This window comes from Anabrus simplex, chromosome 2, assembly GCF_040414725.1.
Source record: "Anabrus simplex isolate iqAnaSimp1 chromosome 2, ASM4041472v1, whole genome shotgun sequence".
Lineage (NCBI taxonomy): Eukaryota > Metazoa > Arthropoda > Insecta > Orthoptera > Tettigoniidae > Anabrus > Anabrus simplex.
In genome coordinates, this window is record NC_090266.1 from 291,917,561 (window position 1) to 291,938,023 (window position 20,463).

The window sequence follows — 20,463 nt, forward strand, 5'->3', positions numbered from 1 at the left end:
TTAATCAGAATAGCGAGGACATGCAGGGTATGAAGGAACTCATGCAGGCAAAATTGATTCAAACGAGTGAAAGTATTCAGGATAATTTAACGGAAAAACTGAATCAAACTAGTGAAGATATGCAGGAAAAACTGAATAAGAATAGTGAGGATATTCAGGAAAAGATGACGGAAAAACTGAGTCAGGCTATTGGAAACGTTCAGGAAAACATCAAAGAAATGATAGACCAGGTACAGACAGAGTGTAAGGTAGGAAGGGAAGAAATTAATAAGCGGTTAGAGCGAATCGATGAGCGGCAGGACGAATTGGTCGAACAATTGAGAGTCGATCGGGAACGCTGCATTAAGATAACCGAACGCTTAGAAGAACGAGTAGGGAACGTTGAGGCAAAGCAGGAGGAGATCAGTAAGACCATGGATACGGCAATTGAACGTATTGACTGTGTTGAGGCTCGAAGCACAAGTGTCGCGGAGCAGTTAGACGAACATATGAAGGCGACAGTCGAATACCAAGAAAATCAGCGTAGGGAAACTGAGGCAATAACTCGGGAAATATCCCAAACCCAGATGAAGCTGAATGACGTACGCCATAAAGCCGAAGCGTTACGACAGGAGTTTACCGACGCGATCGAACAGCGTGTAGCAGAAGAAAGAGAGATAACGTCCGTAAACATTACCGCGATCCGGGAAGAAATCGAAAAGAGGGACGATAAACTTTCAGACAGGATCGAGGATTGGTCACATAGAACTCAGAAGGTCAAGCTCAAAGTAGACACCCACGACGCCATAATTCAGGAATTAAAGGAAGAGTTTGGGAAAATTAAAGTAGGGAAGGATTTTCCGGAAGTTGGGAAGGAATTTAGCCCAATGAAACCAATAGAGGAAGCTGGGCGTGTGCAAGAGAGGCAAGAGCGGACGGCTGGTATAGTCCTTTTGAAGAGGAAAATTAACGAGGAGGCGAACATGACTGATTTAGCTAACGGGAAAGATCAAGCTCAATGGTCCAGACAGCAAATTAGTGCTGACTCTAAGGAGCATTTAAATAAGTCTGCCGGGAAGAATATTGGCCGAAAGAAGAAACGCAAGAAAGGTACGTCACGGATGACGAGAGGAGGTTTTTCCAGCCTACACCGAGGTTCGTACGGAAAACCGAGATGGCGAAGAAGAAGAAAGAAGCGACTTTCCGGAATTCAAACGAGGCAGCCATCTATCCAGCATGTAAGACTAAACGACAGACCGCGGAAGAGGGAAGACCGATACCATTGTGGCAAATCCAGCAGGAGGAGGAAGAAGAAAAATGAAGGTTTGAACTTTGTGTTCATAGAAGTCGAGCCAGGGATGGTTTGTTAGATCCCAGGGTACTGAATATCGTTATCGAAGAAAAGGAGAGGACAAGCAAGACCAGTAGTGAGCAATGGTCTAACACCGACTGTACAATACATTCCATGGAAAATAGTATATAATTAAATTTAATAGACTTTGAGGTCATGGACCAACGAAAACCATTGAACATGAGAATGAATTGGCTTCGAAAGGGTTTTTGAAGAGAAATGGAATAAATTACATTTAAAATTGTACCATCCTCCAGGAAGCAGCAGAATAGACGCCAATCAGGTAGACGAGAACGCCGAAGAAGAGGAAGAGGATTTAGAGAGAGACGAAGATGAGGATCCAGGGGACGAAGAAGGAGATGGTGAAGAAGATCCAGCAGTCCATGTAATGACGGTGGAGGAACGAGATGATTTGAGTGACCAGAGTTGTGAGGAGTGCGTAGAGCTGTACCAGAGACGCGACATTATGGCACGAGTGTGTTTCTTGCTCCAGAGGGAAAATGCCCAGTTGAGGTTGGAATCACAGAAACTTAGAGCAGCTACAGAAGATTGATATTAGGACGGATTGAGTGGTAATTATTCAAGAAATTCGCAACTCCGTTTCAAATTTCTTGAAACCAACGGAGGGGCAGATGTGACCGTACCGGCACAATTAGTATTTATTTCAAGTGATATGCTTGGTAAGGAGGCTGGCAGCAAGCTTTCTTTGTGTGGATGCTGGGGGTATCGTCAGGTTGTGCAATACGAAGCCCGCCAGAGAGGCGCCTTCACCCGCCCACTGGGTGGCTTAAGGAATCCCCGAGCTAGGCACACGTCATAGAAGAAGCAGGAGAAGAACACTATTTAGCGACTCCATATTGGAAAAACATCTGCAAGCGTACAGCGATGCCAGAGCGATCGGGCTAAATTTAATGCATTTTTGGCGTAAATAAGGCTTGATTAACAAAACTGCACCTGTTAGAGGAGTGTGCTGAATTTTGGTGGAATTATAAAGTCAAGAGTTCTGATAGAAAATACTCTCCAAGCGAAAGGCGTTGGTAAACAAGTTATATAAGACCCGTAGCGTACGGACGCCATGGCTGAAACCAGATGCTTTTGGGGATTCCCTATTTCCCCTCCAAGCTGATTAATTAATTACTGCAGATCCGCCGAACATATTCAACTCCGCATATCATACCGTCCTTGTGCATATCCAAGTCACACAGTCTAGCGTATTGCTAATTTCGACAGGCTGGTTTATCCAGGAAAGGCCAGAATCAGAGTGGGGAGAACACACGCTAGCCACCCCTATTCCCGGTTTGGCTATATAGTTGTTGCAGTTTCTCGGGGGAGGAGTAGTCAGAAACGAGCTTCAGAAGGTGGAACTACGTGCGGTCCGCGAGCGAGGTCCACCTCTTTTTTTTGTTTGAATTACTGACACAAAGAAACGGGAGTGAAGTTTTAAAAGTGTTTTCCAGTGTGCAGCGATAGTAGAAAATGTAACTATATGACAGAGGTATTTGTGCGACGTCCGATCGCGAAGTAAACTCTGAATATTTGTCATTATGTCTTAGGTAGTGACTGTAAAAGGCTAATGTCTGTAGCAGTAAGGGAGCTCAGCTTCGAGAAGTCTAACTTTGGGATTTAGTAAACTTTGTTTCAAAGAAAATCAGATCGTGTGAAGAAATATTATCAGTTAAATTCATGTAACATTGAGAGCAGGATTTCCGGAACAGATTATAACACCAAGTAAAGGAGAATGATAAGTTCAGGATCTGATTTAATCGAGACAAGAAAGTAAGAAAAGGACGGTTGATATAAGTCACGGACGTAGGAGGCGATAGACTTGGGAAGGAGGAAACCACGAATCACAGCTTGCCTGATTTAACTAAATAGACTAGCTGAGATATCCATAATAATTAGCATCACGTAACTAGTATCGCTCTAGAACGATAGAGGGGAAGTTGGATGGTGTCGAGTGATCAACAAGTGTGCAAGATTGTGTGAATATAATTGCAGTGATTTGTTCACCAGGAAGATGGATTACTCCAGCAAGGTCATCACACGCTTAGAACCAAGGACTGCACGAGCCAGCGAAATGGAGTGAGCACCGATGGCAGGCCCCTGAAAACTTCGGACGGGGGCCAGAAAAACATCATAAACTGTTGAGTATTGAGCTAATTTCTTCCAATGTTAGTATTTCCCCTTGTAAATAAAGTTACTGTAAAGATAGGGTTAATGATGAGGTAATTGATAGGTTAATTACCTGGAGTGGTCGGATGACCCTTGTTTAATTTGTTTCTTGTAAGTAGATATGGGAAGGAAGTGAACCAGGAAGGATGTATAGAGTTTGGGACCCCTTTTAGAAGCCGCATGTTATCCTATATTTTTTTTGTTGTTATGAGTGCTGAGAAGGATTTAAGGGGGAAAAATGAATAGAAATTTGGCCAGGTTAATGCCATATTTTCATCTGCGTGACTGCATAATACGAGCATGGATTAGTCGGTGTCAGTATCATTAACATGTACCTATACAGAAGTTAATGTGGGATAGTGACAGCACTCAAGTCATAAAAGTAGAGACAGTAGTTAGTTTTTGCATGCTAGTGTATAAGTTTGGCTGTAACTGAAGACGTTCGAGAAAAGACGTGCGGAGGTTCAAACCTGGCCCACCCTACACAATAGCTAGGCTAATAAAGTAGAGATTTTCTAGTTGAGTTTGATCATGTCTGAATATTACTATTATTATTATTATTATTATTATTATTATTATTACTATTATCATTATTATTATTTTCTTAATGTAACTTGATCAGTGTTTTATACTGATACATTTCAAGCAACAGGTTAGTGGATTATTATTATTATTATTATTATTATTATTATTATTATTATTATTATTATTATTATTATTATTATATGTATTTTCTTAAAGTAATGTGATCGGTGATTTTTATATACCGATATATCTCGAGTAGTAGGGTAGTATATGACAGGTACACAATCTCGCCTCAAGGTGGAGAGATTAGGGGACATTGTTCTTTGGGTTAAAGGCTGACGTAACTGTGGTAAAAACGTACGACGGAAGAAACGTATGGTTGAACCCCAGACTCCTGGAGAGTTGACGGGATTTTTGGTATAAGATAGCGACTTAATTTGAGAAATGATTCAAGGACATAATGATAGTATGAGCTGGTTCGAGCAGGTGTACCCTGCATTAGCTCGATTATATGATTTTGATGACTCGGTGATTGCCGATATTGAGTGCGGTAAATGCTCTCTCGCCGCTGTGCAAAGGGAATGTTCACAATGAGTGATTTATGGCCCCAGAAAGGGAAGGTCCTTGTGAGAGGGCAGATGAGGGTAGTCGCTTGGCCGAGAAGTGTTTTTCTTTAAGACGGTGCAGTCTTCTGTGAGAATAAAGACAGAATATTTACGTAATTACCACACACGATCCACCAGCCATAATCTAAAGGCAATGTAGGAATTTATGACTGTCCTCTACATGATTAGACTAATTAGGGCTTGATTACAGGACCCTTGATGGAGACGACCAGAGTCTCAGGTTCGAACCTCAATGGAGCACAGAAGGGACCGACAGCTCGCTCAAGTAGCGGGCGCTACGAGATGATATACAGCCATTTATACTTTGTGTTGGTGTATAATATGTGTTTCTTTTTCAGAGTGTGATCTTGTTTTATGTTGTGTACTGTTCTGGGCGAATTTAGACTTCGTGAATTTTTCACTGGTAGTTGTTGGAAGTGACGGGTTCGTTGTCGATGTTCGTGTGATTTTTATTTCATTTGTCTTCCAATTGGTGGATACGCGTAATATTATTTCCTTTTCCATGGTTTACGTAAACATATGATTATTTCTGCAGTATATTTCTTTTTATTCACGTACAGATATTTGGTGGCGGTAGATATAAGATAGAATGACCACTCCGGGGTAGTTGAATTAGTGTAAGTAAATGTTTAACCTCATGACATGGGATTCGGTCCCAGGGAATACTGATATTTGGAGGAAAATGGTTCGAATTGTAACTGTAAATAGGTAATCTGTGTTATATTTTATTTGTGTATCACTCAACAGTTTTTGATATCCAACGGGAGATAGACAGACAAAACAAAATGATATGGACGTCGTATGTCAACGAGATTGGACATCCCTCGGGGATGTATATTTTTCTGGGTATGTCAAATCAGGTATCCATCAGCTTGTTTCGTTAGTTCGGATGGAAGTCTTCTTTCATTTGAAATATCCTTAGGAACTGTGGTCATCCACATAAATATTCTTATGGAATGTGGATGAAGTTTAACTGATGGATGGTAGCACGGATTTTACCGTTGCTAAATATTTGTATTCAACTTGTCAATTTATATTAATTTTCCAAGGATGTCATAGTGTATGTGTATATTTCAACGAGCGCCTTAGTAAATTTGGAAAACTTATTTGTGCTTATTCTTTGCCGAAAAACAAGCATCCAAAATCCTCTTCCGTTCATTGTAGGCCTTTAAGGTAGTTTATGTTTTATAGCCTTTATTTGCCGCGAACGTTCTTCGGCCCTGAGGAGTCCGTGTTCAGACCTCAGGAACGGGAGAGTAGCTCTGATCTAGCTAGGTCGAATGGTCGATAACCCTTCATGTGAGTGGATTAAGTATACAATCCCAATGAGGAGAAATCGGCACAGACCGAAAAGATCCCTTGACTATCGACTTCCGTGGAGCATGGTCCCATGTGTTCGTGACCCGAAAGGGTTGGTTTGTTGTCACATGGTCCCATGAGTCATGGGGGACGGTGGGAAAGGTTCCAGTAGGTTCGAATCCCACTATCGGCAGCCCTGAAAATGGTTTTCCGTGGTTTCCCATTTTCACACCAGGCATATGCTGGGGCTGTACCTTAATTAAGGCCACGGCCGCTTCCTTCCAACTCCCAAGCCTTTCCTATCCCATCGTCGCCATAAGACCTATCTGTGTCGGTGCGACGTAAAGCCCATAGCAAAAAAAAATTCCTTATGCCACCCACCATTTTATGTCAACAAGTGACTGAAGAACCAGGAAGCTCTGAGACCAGAAGAGTCTACATTTACAAGAGCCAGAGGCAGATGTTGACAGTCGGTACGCAAGGGTAAAACACTTCCATCTGTAAGTCACCGATTTGATTAAGATTTGATACAAGGACTTCAGGACCAGTAGGAATGCTTTATTCAGTCATATTAAAACTAGGTGCACAGTCGTATATTTAGCATCTGTTTTGGTGTGTCAAATTTCGTTCATTTAATCATCCATAGACAGAAGTGAGCGGCGGGAAGTAGGCAGAGGCACGGTGGCCGGCCAGTTCATGTGTCACGCTCTCACTCTTTCCCTCTCACACACTCATTACTTCCCCACCGCTATCCGCTTCCAGCCACTCTCTCCTGTCTACGCGGTGCTTAAATGAGCAAATGTGGACACCCAAAACAGGAGCTAAATGTACGACTAGGTATCTTATTTTGTTTTGGTTGAATAAAGCATTGCTGCTGAAGTCGTTATACCAAATCTCAATAAGATCGGAGACTTACAGTTGGAAGGGTTTCTTTTTTTTTTTTTCTTTTTTTTTTTTTTTTTTTTTTTTTTTGCTATTGGCTTTACGTCGCACCGACACAGATACGTCTTACGGCGACGATGGGACAGGAAAGGGCTAGAACTAAGAAGTAAGCTGCCGTGGCCTTAATTAAAGAACACCCCCAGCATTTGCCTGGTGTGAAAATGGGAAACCACGGAAAACCATATTCAGGGCTGCCGACAGTGGGGTTCGAACCCACTATCTCCCGAATACTGGATACTGGCCGCACTTAAGCGACTGCAGCTATCGAGCTCGGTGAAGAGTTTCATTGTAAGCATTATTATGGATAGTATTTAGGCTCTGGTAGATAAAGGATCAAACCAGCCTTCGGGCTGAATACCCAACATACATACAGATAATAACTAATGTATGGTGTTAAGTGGTTTGCCAGATATATAATTCTAATTTCATTGGTTTTACTGTCCATTAACTACTTTTGCTGTTTCCAGAGACGCTGCGAAACCAAAATTTTGTCCCGCGGGAGTTCTTTTACATCCCGATAAACCTACTATCGTTCTCTAGACAGTGAATTACAATTCGACAAAACTACCCAAATGAAAGCGTTAAGTACAGTACACTGAGTTGTGTACGAAAGTACTCGGAGGTACTCTCAATCATGCCGATCGTTAAGGAGATCGTATACTTCTGCCTGAAAGACTTCAAGTTAACAAAACGCACGCGTCAGCTGCGGGAAAATGTTGGCTGCTTCAGACAGCCCCAGAGAACCGCTTAGTACACCGTGTGTAATACAGAATATACACCGAGTTCATACGGCTTATCTCGTGTACAGCTTGCATAAAAGTCGGAACTTCCCCCATCACCTAAGCAGTACCACATACTTTACTATGACATAGTAAAGTATTTGGCAGTACTATCACGCAGCGTAGAACTTCCCCCTAGCAAGAGCAACTGAAGTAAACAAAAATGTAATAAATAAATAAATAAGTAATAAATAAGTAACAAATAAGTAAGTAATAAGTAATAAATAAGTAATAAATACGTTACAAGATTGTGAGCAACTGCAAAATGACCTCGATAATGTTGTGAGATGGACAGTAGGCAATGGTATGATGATAAATGGGGATAAAAGTCAGGTTGTGAGTTTCACAAATAGGAAAAGTCCTCTCAGTTTTAATTACTGCGTTGATGGGGTGAAAGTTCCCTTTGGGGATCATTGTAAATACCTAGGTATAAATATAAGGAAAGATCTTCATTGGGGTAATCACATAAATATGATTGTAAATAAAGGACACAGATCTCTGCACATGGTTATGAGAGTATTTAGGGGTTGTAGTAAGGATGTAAAGGAGAGAGCATATTTGCCTCTGGTGAGACCTCAACTTGAGTATGGTTCCAGTGTATGGGACCCTTACCAGGATTACTTGATTCAGGAACTGGAAAAAATCCAAAGAAAATCAGCTCGATTTGTTCTGGGCGTTACAAAAATGTTGCAAAGTTTGGGCTGGGAGGACTTGGTAGAAAGGAGACGAGCTGCTCGACTAAGTGGTATGTTCCAAGCTGTCAGTGGAGAGATGGCGTGGGAGGACATCAGTAGACGAATAAGTTTGGATGGTGTCTTTAAAAGTAGGAAAGATCACAATATGAAGATAAAGTTGGAATTCAAGAGGACAAATTGGGGCAAATATTCGTTTATAGGAAGGGGAGTTAGGGATTGGAATAACTTACCAAGGGAGATGTTCAATAAATTTCCAATTTCTTTGCAATCAGTTAAGAAAAGGCTAGGAAAACAACAGATAGGGAATCTGCCACCTGGGCGACTGCCCTAAATGCAGATCAGTAGTGATTGATTGAATGTTTCTGTAGGTCTCCACCGACAATGATTCATGAAACGGTACCGAGCGAGTGGACCGTGCGGTTACGTTCGCGCAGCTGTGAGGTTGCATTTGGGAGATGGTGGGTTCGAATCCCATCATCGGCAGCCCTGAGGATAGTTTTCCGTGACTTCCCTTCTTGCACACCAGGCAAATGCGGGGACTGACTGCACCTTAATTAAGGCCATGGCCACTTCCTTCCCAACCCCATCTCTTTCCCATCCTTGCTTCTCCTATAACCTTCAGTGTGTTAGTGCGATGTTAAACCACTAGCAAAAACAAAAGAAAATAATCATGTAACGGGTAGGTATACATCTTTATGACTCTTAATAAAGAAACATTGTAAGTATAAGTGCATACAATAAACACGTAAGCCAAATGATTAATTTGTCCATCTGGTAGTTGAACAACTTAAGAATCCTCAGCCTTCTTGACTTCATCGTCAAGAGCATCAAAATAGTGTATATCTAAAGGTTCAACCATTGGTAATAATTTTTAACACGCCTTTGTCGGCGAAATTTGCTCGGCAACATAGATATCGACCTCCAAAGCTCTCATGCTACCGTCAATTTTCATGCTCTCATCCAGCGCTCCAATATTCAAAAACATGATTAAACATACCTGGAAGAAAGATGTATTTCTATTTCAATCTGATGTCTTATAATCAGGTACATTTGTACTTACGAGATCCCTTTATCAAGACTCATAAACCTTTTCTTTAATTATTATTTACGTCGCACCGACACAGTTAGTTCCTATGGCGATGATGGGATAGGAACGACCTAGGACTGGGAAGGAAGCCACCGTGATCTGAATTAAGGTACAGACCCAGAATTTGTCCGGTGTGAAGATAGGAAACAGCGGAAAACCATCTTTAGGGCTGCCAAATGTGGGGTTCGAACCCACTATCTCCAGGATGCAAGCTCACAGCTGCGTGCCCCTGACCGCACAGCCAATCCGCCCGGTACTCCTAAATCTACATGGGCAGCTAAGTTCATAACTGTAAGCATTGTTCATAGGTAATATATCTGTCTTATTCTGTTACTCCAAAGTATCAATATCCGTCGGGTACTTCAGGAACGTTCCTTGTAAGAAGAGGGCAAAAACGATTTCGACGTGGATCCTGTAACACACTTTTACGGCCACGTATTGAGTTGACATGGATTTTAAAGAAAATTTTATTATGATTTACTTTATGGCGCGTGGCCTCTGAAGAGCCCTGGTGGAGGTCTTTCGAGTTGAAGTCGTATAGGGACCTGCGCGTCTGTGAGGATGGGACCCTACCTATGACGAATTCGAATGATGAAGACGACACACACACACACACGCTGCCCCCGAGCCATCGGAATTAACTAATGAAAGTTAAAATCCCCGACCAGGCAGAGAATCAAACCCGGGACCCCCTAGACCGAAGGCCAGCACGCTAATGATGTAGCCATGGAGCCGAAATATATTATGATGCTACTCGTCAACAAACAATGGTAACTTGAAAGTGAGTAAAAACTCTCGAGATAAGAACATAGCATCCACGTAAATATGGATAATGTTTGCAAGGCGGTGTTAATTTTCATTATGTTATTGTCCTAAACAAGGTTCACATAAGAGTGAACTTTTGAGATCAGTCACTCTTACGTAAGCGTTCATTGTTCTTGGATTCATAACACCTCACTTATAGTCACTAATTACGTCATGAAACTGTTCAAGAATATCTGAAGGAAAACTGTTCAGTTCGTTGGACGGGATCTTGCTTTATCTAACTTCTACGAGTCAGCTGATTCTCACACAAGAAGAAAACTTTTTAAAATATTAATGTAAAATATTTTTTGGTATTTTCGTTTTCCGTCGCACCGACTCAGACAATTCTTATGGTGACGATAGGAAGAAAGTGGTCGTGACCGTATTAACGTACATCCGCAGCATTTGCCTGTTGTAAGAATGAGAAACTCGGGAAAATCATCTTCAGAGCTGCCGAAAATGAGATTCGAATCCACAACCTACCGAATGTTTTGTACCTCAATATTTTGATATTTAAGGTTTTAATTATATCACAGAAAGCAGGACCTCCAGTAGGAGAGAACCATGTGTCAAACATACTTGTAATTATGACAGAGACCTCCATTTTGAATGTCGTAAAATATTCAGATTTATTATTAAAATAAGATAAGAGGGGAACTTTTGCCTATATTGTAGTGTTCTATTCCATACTATGACTATTTCTTCATATTTACAATTACATGTACAGCGGATTTCTTGTTGATGTTCTTTGAAGTGTAGTACAACCCCGGAGTGCTATAGTTCTGTCCTAAGAGGGATATCTCGCATTTGAAATAAATTATGAGCTTTAGCCGGATAAAGTGCGCTCTGTTGGACAAAGCTATACATATTATACCGCAGAAAGTGTATGAAAAACAATGTATTTCCGAATATGTATTTAAATACACAGTAATACTGTACATGTCCGCCTCTGTGGTGTAGTGGTTAGTGTGATTAGCTGCCAACCCCGGAGGCCCGGGTTCGATTCCCGGCTCTGCCACGAAATTTGAAAAGTGGTACGAGGGCTGGAACGGGGTCCACTCAGCCTCGTGGGGTCAACTGAGTAGAGGGAGGTTCGATTCCCTCCTCAGCCATCCTCGAAGTGGTTTTCCGTGGTTTCCCACTTCTCCAGGCAAATACCGGGATGGTACCTAACTTAAGGCCACGGCCGCTTCCTTCCCTCTACCTTGTCTCTCCCTTCCAATCTTCCCATTCCCCACCAAGGCCCCTGTTCAGCATAGCAGGTGAGGCCGCCTGGGCGAGATACTGGTCATTCTCCCCAGTTGTATCTCCGACCCAACGTCTCACGCTCCAGGACACTGCCCTTGTGGCCGTAGAGGTGGGATCCCTCGCTGAGTCCGAGGGAAAAACTAACCCTGGAGGGTAAACAGATTAAGAAAGAAAGAATACTGTACATAATTTTTACTTGCTACTACTTCTTAAAACATAAATAGGAATTTCTCGGCCTGTTCCCATGTCAAATATGCTACCAGGCAGATTAGGTGTTAGGTTCCGTGCTACTGGAGGTTTGTAGTAAGGACGAGGAGAAAACCCCATAAGCGGAAATAGAAAGTGCCTAACTGAACTAGTTGGTCGTGCGGTTAGAGGCGCGCATCTGTGAGCTTGCATTCGGGAGATAGTGGGTTCGAACCCCAGTGTCGGCAGCCCTGAAAATAGTTTTCTGTAGTTTCCCATTTTCACACCAGGCACCGACTGCACCTTAAGGCCATGGCCACTTCCTTCCCACTTCTAGCCATTTCTTATCCCATCGTCGCCATAAAACCAATCTCAATTGATGCAATGTAAAGCCCATTGCAAAAAAAAAAAAAAAAGAAAGTTATACATAGCACATGCAAGGTTGTGGTTTGGAAAGGAAGTCCTCCTACCACCCTCCCCCCGCCAGTCGTAAGAGGCGAACATAGGGGGCTGCAGGGGCTCTCAACTTTTGAGCGTGGATTGGTGACGACGGGGCCCATAGCTGAGTCCTGGCATTGTTTCCATTTACTTGTGCCAGGATCCTCACTTTCAATCAATCAATCAATCAATCAATCAATCAATCAATCAATCAATAAATCAATCAATCTATCTATCTATCAATACTGATCTGCATTTAGGGCAGTCGCCCAGGTGGCGGATTCCCTATCTGTTGTTTTCCTAGCCTTTTCTTAAATGATTTCAATGACATTGGAAATTTATTGAACATCTCCCTTGGTAAGTTATTCCAATCCCTAACTCCCCTTCCTATAAATGAATATTTGCCCCAATTTGTCCACTTGTATTCCAAATTTATCTTCATACTGTGATCTTTGCTACTTTTAAAGACGCCACTCAAAATTATTCGTCTACTAATGTCATTCCACGCCATTTCTCCACTGACAGCTCGGAACATACCACTCAGTCGAGCAGCTCATCTCCTTTCTCCCAGTTCATCCTAGCCCCAACTTTGCAACATTTTTGTGACGCTACTCTTTTGTCGGAAATCACCCAGAACAAATCGAGCTGCTTTCCTTTGGATTTTTTCCAGTTCGTGAATCAAGTAATCCTGGTGAGAGTCACATACACTGGAAGCATACTCTACTTGGGGTCTTACCAGGGACTTACATGCCCTCTCCTTTACATAGTACAACCCCTAAACATCCTCATAACCATGTGCAGAGATCTGTACCCTTTATTTACAATCCCATTTATGTGGTTACCCCAATGAAAATATTTCCTTATATTAACACCTAGATACTTACAATGATCCCCCAAAAGGAACTTTCACCCCATCAACGCAGTAATTAAAACTGAGAGAACTTTTCCTATTTGTGAAACTCACAACCTGACTTTTAACCCCACTTATCAACATACCATTGGCTGCTGCCCATCTCACAACATTATCGAGGTCACGTTGCAGTTGCTCACGATCTTGTAACTTATTTATTACTCTATACAGAATAACATCATCCGCAAAAGGCCTTACCTCTTATTCCACTCCTTTACACATATCATTTATATATATAAGAAAACATAAAGGTCCAATAATACTGCCTTGACGAATTCACCTCTTAATTATTACAGGGTCAGATAAAGCTTCGCCTACTCTAATTCTCTGAGATCTATTCTCTAGAAATATAGCAACCCATTCAGTCACTCTTTTGTCCAGTCCAGTTGCGCTCATTTTTGACAGTAGTCTCCCATGATCTACCCTATCAAATGCTTTAGACAGTTCAATCGCGATACAGTACATTTGACCTCCTGAATCCAAAATATCTGCTATATCTTGCTGGGATCCTACAAGTTGAACTTCAGTGGAATAACCTTTCCTAAAACTGAACTGCCTTCTATCGAACCAGTTTTTAATTTCCCAAACATGTCTAATATAACCAGGAAGAATGCCTTCCCAAAGCTTACATGGAAAGCACGTCAAACTTACTGGCCTGTAATTTTCAGCTTTATATCTATCACCGTCCGCTTCTGTTGTGTAGTGGTTAGCGTGATTAGCTGCCACCCCCGGAGGTCCGGGTTCGATTCCCGGCTCTGCCACGAAATTTGAAAAATGGTACGAGGGCTGGAACGGGGTCCATTCAGCCTCGGGATGTCACCTGAGTAGAGGTGGGTTCGATTCCCACCTCAGCCATCCTGGAAGTGGTTTTCCGTGGTTCCCACTTCTCCTCTAGGCAAATGCCGGGATGGTACCTAACTTAAGGCCACGGCCGCTTCCTTCCCTCTTCCTTGCCTGTCCCGTCCAATCTTCCCATCCCTCCACAAAGCCCCTGTTCAGCATAGCAGGTGAAACCACCTGGGCGAGGTACTGGTCATTCTCCCCAGTTGTGTCCCTTGACCCAAAGTCTGAAGCTCCACGACACTGCCGTTGAGGTGGGATCCCTCGCTGAGTCCGAGGGAAAAACCGACCCTGGAGGGTAAACAGATTAAGAGAAGAGAGAGAGAGATGTCTATCACCCTTTCCTTTATACACAGGGGTTACTATAGCAACTCTCCATTCATTTGGTATAGCTCCTTCAACCAAACAATAAACGAATAAGTACTTCAGATATGGTACTATATCCCAGTCCGACCCGTTGGCTGAATGGTCAGCGTACTGGCCTTCGGTTCAGAGGGTCCCAGGTTCTTTTCCCGACCGGATCGGGCATTTTAACCTTAATTAGTTAATTCCAGTGGCTCTGGGGCTGGGTGAGTGTGGCGTATTCAACATTAGAAATTATCCTAGGTAGGGTCCTCATCTTCACAGGCATGCAGGTCGCCTAATAGGTCGCCTAATAGGCCGTCTTCTGGAAAAAGACCTGCACCAGGCCTCTGCGGAGGCCATACGCCATTATTATACTATATCCCAACCTACTGTCTTTAGTATATCCCCAGAAATCTTATCAATTCCAGCCGCATTTCTAGTTTTCAAATTTGTATCTTATTGTAGATGTCATTGTTATCATATGTAAATTTTAATACTTCTTTAGCATTAGTCTCCCCTGTATCTGGACATTATCCTTGTAACCAACAATCTTCATCTATCTTTCATCTATCCTATCTGACCTCACTTGGTCAACACTTGTTCTTTTCCGTCCCCGACGCTATTAGGTTTCGATGGCTAGAGAGTCTTTCATTTTCACTCCCTTCGTGACCCTTGTCTTTCTTTGGCCGATATCTTCATTCTTCAAAGTATCGAACCCCTTCCATTTTTGGTCTCTGATTAGTGTTAACAGAGGATGATTGTCTAGTTGTACTTCTTGTTAAAATAATAGTCACCACCACCTTCACCTCTCAAGACTAGCTCAGTGTACATAATTAAATATCCATAGTTTACGGTTATATAGTTTGCTCATTTAACAGAGCAAGAAACACTTTCATTCCCCACCCTATGAGCAGTGCTGTAAATATTTGGCTAATCTTTTAACTTTTCCTAGTTCTGATTTAGCTTTGTCTAGCTTATATTGGATGATGATCTATATTATTAACTGAAAATTCGGTTGGCAACACAATCTGCTGGGCCGATTTGCTGAAGGCTGCCTCGCTCTGCTCTGAAAACACGCGTGATCATGGCTCGTTCATTCCCTAAGTTTCAAAAAAAAAAGGAATTACAGTGACTTTGTTGTCACTGAAGTCGATACTGAACCCATGACCTTTGTGTCCTAAGAATATTATGTATTAAATTGTCAATTGGAATAAGAAGTTCGATTCTTGATAGCACGGAATTGACACGTGGCGAGGGGATGGCTGCCTTCTGTCCCACGCTCTGGGATACGTGACGTCAGTCGCACGTGTCGACGGCGGAAGAATCTTAAGTCATTTTGTGAACTATTTCAGAAGAGCGCGTGTGTATGGCGTGCCCAAGCCAAGTCGAAAAAATAGTGTCTATCAAATGAGGTCATTTATCCAGCTAATTGAACATGTATAAATTCTAAATGTCCATGAACACTACCGCCGGAAATGTAGAAAGTATGTAGTCACCTTCAGAACTCTTGTAATTACAGTTTAGTTAAGTCAGAAAAGTTACAGAAAATTTCTTGGCGGCAAAAGGGAGATGCCCGGAAAGAGGAGGAAGTTCTATAAATACGAAGGGACGCCATGACGAAGCCCCTGCATTTTGTATCACGAGGCTGAAGACAGAGGGTTGAGCTGCTCTGTAAAATCGAACGACAAAAGTAGACAAGTCCAACCAACAGATTTTAGCCATTGTGGCTGGGGTCTTGACTCCATGTGGAGGTTTTCTTGAGTGGAAATAATTGTACCAAAAGGATGGTCAAGGGACCGAATAAATTTGTAGTGGATGAAGAAAGTAATTCGGGTGCGGAAATAATTACAGTCCATCGTGTGCGCTCAACAAAAACAAGTGAAGGGCATTTTCTTTTTTTATGCTTTATTTCCAGGAAACCGGAAGAGTAAAATGATCTTTACAGCCAAAAATGTAAAAATGGCTAAATAAAAATGCCAGGGTCAGAGGTGAGCCCAATGATGAACGATGGCGTAACATAAGGTATGTGACTTGCCATCTTACCACCTATTATATCTTGTTTCATGATGTCTAAAATATGTGTAATTGAAGGGAGTATATACGACGCAGTTGGTCGCCCTTATGTGGTTTTTGTAAATGTCAGATTACGACGAAAAAGGGTCATTTGTTTATTTTCCACTTGGATAAATTTTTGAAGTCTTGCGAGTGCCGTATGATGTTGTTAAAAGTTATTAAATAGGGTTTCGAAGTGATATCACGTCCAATGTAGATCGTCATTTCCGTGTGTTTATTGCCTATATTTTGTGATGTCAAATTAAAATGTTCATTCGACGTAAAATTTTTCTGTCTGAAATTTTGACGTAAATAATATGAGAAATCCATGGTTACTCATTTTCAATCGAGTGGAAGCGCGCTGTCGGGAGAGAGTATAGGGTGATGAATTCGGTCACGGAGTGAAACGTTTTTCTAGGCCCATTTAAACTGTGTCTGACTGACAATAAAAAAGATTTGGTAGAATTTTTCAGTCATTTGCGTGAAAATCCAGTTATTAAAATACGATATCATTTTATGCGAAGTTATTCGTTATTAAAGCACTGTGCGTTATTAGACTTCGTGGATTCTAGTAAGGATTTTATTCCAGTTCTTTTGTCAGTGATAGTCGTGAGTTTGGAAAACAGAGGTTAGTTTTGTCGTGTGAGTCGAGATGAGATTTGTGAATCAGGTTGAAGACCTGTCAATGAAGCCGGGACTTGTGGAAGCCCGAGGAAGATTTTATAATGTTGGGAATGGAAAGCAATATACAAGAATCTGCGCCGGTATTAATTTGCGACGTGTATAATTATTGTGGGCATTTTGAAGTATAATCTATGTGTATTTTGTTGGTTAGAAATATCGTATTTGTTTAATTATGTCGGCAGAGTTTAAAGGTTGCATTCTGAGAGGCCAGTTAGGTAGAACGACCAGATGTGACATATCACAGCCAAGCGGGCTTGGAGCGAAATGCCGTCAGCTGATAGGGGTTCGCCGCTGGGATAACGGGACATGCAGAGTGTGTTACTCATGGACTTGAGATTGTATTTCTCGGCAGGGGATAATGTTAAATGTTGGATTTAGTTGAAATTTTCATCCGGTAATAAAGTGTGTGTGTTGTTAAATACTGTAAAAGTTGTTTAATTGGGAACGTAATGTGCATTTGATACCACGGACTTAGAGTATAATGAACAAGATTAGCCAAATTCAGGGTTGTCCAAAATATAGAGCGATGGTAGTGATGATTGTTTGTCTGTGAGGGGTGCGCAAACTATATAAAATGTTATGACGAGATGAGACATCGTAATTATATGGCGAGTTGCTTTTGGTTTGTACGTAGTTTATTAGGGTTATCCAAGTGTTAATAATGGCTAGGATTAGATTAGACTTAAAGTGTGAGGTCATGAAACAAGATATAAACTGGACATGAATGATGTAATAGTTCTTTTCCAGCTATCGGTATTAACAGATAAACATCACAGGATTAAAAATTTTACATCACAATTGCGTAGGAATTTGTGAAGAAACCGTTAGTCCGTGGAGATAGAATTTGTTGTTCTTTAAGATTTCATTAAATCATTAAAATGTATTTAATTATTAAATTCAGTGAAACCGCATTTTGAAATAACTTTAAATCAAGCGAATAACTTAGAGATGCATTCTGGAAATCTTAGTTTGTTTTCTGGGGAATATGTAAATATTAACGTAACGATTAAGGGGACATATCCGAAGGTAATGGATTTTACTGCCACAAAGTATTGTGAGCATTGCTATTGTTGTATTATTTAACTTTGATTGATTGAGCAGTAAATGTGCTGGGGATAGTAAAGTGGAAACTTTGGTCATCAACCGATGTAACTTAATGGTGTTTAGCCTTCAGCTTAGAAACTTGGATGGTCAGGGGGTCATCAATCTCAGTGACTTAGATTAGGGCCATATGCCACTGTAGCATCATTTTCCTTGCGGTCATCATCCACAATGACTTTAAAGTAACTTAGATGTTTAGATGTCGGTCCATGACAAGTCGCAGGTCACATCGATTCAATTAAGGGTCCATGCCGTATAACCACTGTGTGGCACACACCGATTGGACTGCCTTAATTATACCCAGAGTCCAGAGTTCGTGTTACGAGGGCTGGACCATAAAGAATCACTATGATGGTACATGTAGTCTCGCATGGAAGCCGAATTTAAGGATTTCCAGACTTTCCTTTCTTTAATTAATAATTGAGACTGGTTTCTAGTAAGAATGCCCATCAGGCAGTTACGTCAAAGGCTCACACCAGTGTTCTGACCCTCTATGTAAAGTAATTGTGGTGTCCAGTGGACACAATTGAGTTAAATGATACCGTGGATATAGCAGAAATGTTACATGAAATAATTGAATAAATAGGAACATTTTTTAAACAAACCTTTCATTTGAGTAGATTAGAATTACTGAACCCTACCTTTACCTCAGCAAGTGACGAAGTACCCGATACGACCCAAGAGACAGATCTCATGAACTTTGCTGATAGGTAAGAAAGGTAGGTATCCTTCAGTATGGACCAAAAGGGTTCAATACGAAAGAGAAAATATTGCGCTAAAAAGTAATAATAATAATAATAATAATAATAATAATAATAATAATAATAATAATAATAATAATAATAATTTCGTGTGGCTATTTCTAGCTGAGTGCAGCCCTTGTAAGGCAGACTCTCCGATGAGGGTGGTCGGTATCTGTCATGTGTAGGTAACTGTGTGCTACTGTGGTGGAGGATAGTGTTATGTGTGGTGTGTGAGTTGCAGGGATGTTGGGGACAGCAAAAACACCCAGCCCCCGGGCCATTTGAATTAACCAGTGAAGGTTAAAATCCCCGACCTGGCCGGGAATCGAACCCGGGACCCTCTGAAGCGAAGGCGAGTACACTGACCACTCAGCCAACGAGTCGGACACGGCTAACAGGTGAAAAGAATTTAGTCAAAAAAATACTGTTAAAGAACTTTGCTATTGGCTTCACGTCGCACCGACACAGATACGTCTTATGGCGACGATGGGACAGGAAAGGACTAAGAGTGGGAATGAAGCGACCGATGCCTTAATTAAGGTACAGCCCCAGCATTTGCCTGGTGTGAAAATGGGAAACCACGGAAAACCCTCTTCAGGGCTGCCATCAGTGGGGCTCGAACCCACTATCTCCCGAATACTGGACACTGGCCGCACTTAAGCGACTGCAATTATCGAGCTCGGTCTATTAATGAACTAGAACCATTCGATTTTAGAAACGTTCTACGAATGGATATACAGTGGACACTTTCAACGAACTGCTCGATGGCAAATTGGCCCGAGTTGCACAACCGCCGTACACACGACCTAACTTGCAGAGTTGCAATAGTGAGTTGGGAGATTGTGTGGTCGCCCCGATATGAGTCGTGTCGGCCCGACCGGTCCTGACAAGCTTATTATCGGCACACTTTACCTTGGTGCATTTGTGTACGGGATAGTGAGTTGGGAGATTGTGTGGTCACCCGGATATGAGTCGTGTCGGCCCGACCGGTCCTGACAAGCCTATTAAATACACACCACCCAACAGATTGAGTCGTCTGTAGAGGCAAATCTCACTGAAGATCCGTTGTGTGGGCTTGCGACTTGCTTAAATACGTTTTCATTGTAACCTGTTAGTGCCTAGAAATCCTTTCCCAAATTACGAGAATTGGCTTGTGCCATTTTTAGCCATTATGCAATATTATGTAATTGGATTCCTCGTTTATTTGCTGTTGTTTAGAACTATTGTCATTTTCCGTTTCTCCTATTTCTGCTGGTTTAACAAATGTGGGAATACCCCTTTACCTCTCTCATAGTGTGAATCTAGCACTGAAAATTTCAAACTACCCGAATATAACCTGCGCAAAGCCCTCAGTAACATCAGTTTATAATGCACAATTTGTCGAGCCAAATCTTCAATAGGTCTACGTCTATAACCACTCACACTTCTTACATCTATACAAATTGAACAGGTAATAAGAGGTTTATCAGGTGAAACAAGGTTACAGTGGTAATCATGGTTTTTCAAGACGGTTAACATTAAAGTTAAATTTAAAACAACTTAAAGGAACAAAACACTCCTTTCTGGAAGATTTACTGTCAAAATAGGATTCAAAATATCAGTTAATCATTACAGAACAATGATACTGGCAGTCACCTTGAAACATGTTGTACAAGTC

The 20,463-nt window shown here is 41.7% G+C and overlaps 1 protein-coding gene across 1 annotated transcript in view; it reads right to left on the minus strand.

Moving 5' to 3' along the window:
- LOC136864069 (myrosinase 1) overlaps positions 1–20,463 on the minus strand; it is a 235,364-nt gene that overhangs the window by 189,985 nt on the left and 24,916 nt on the right. The gene's annotated exons all lie outside the window — the stretch shown is intronic.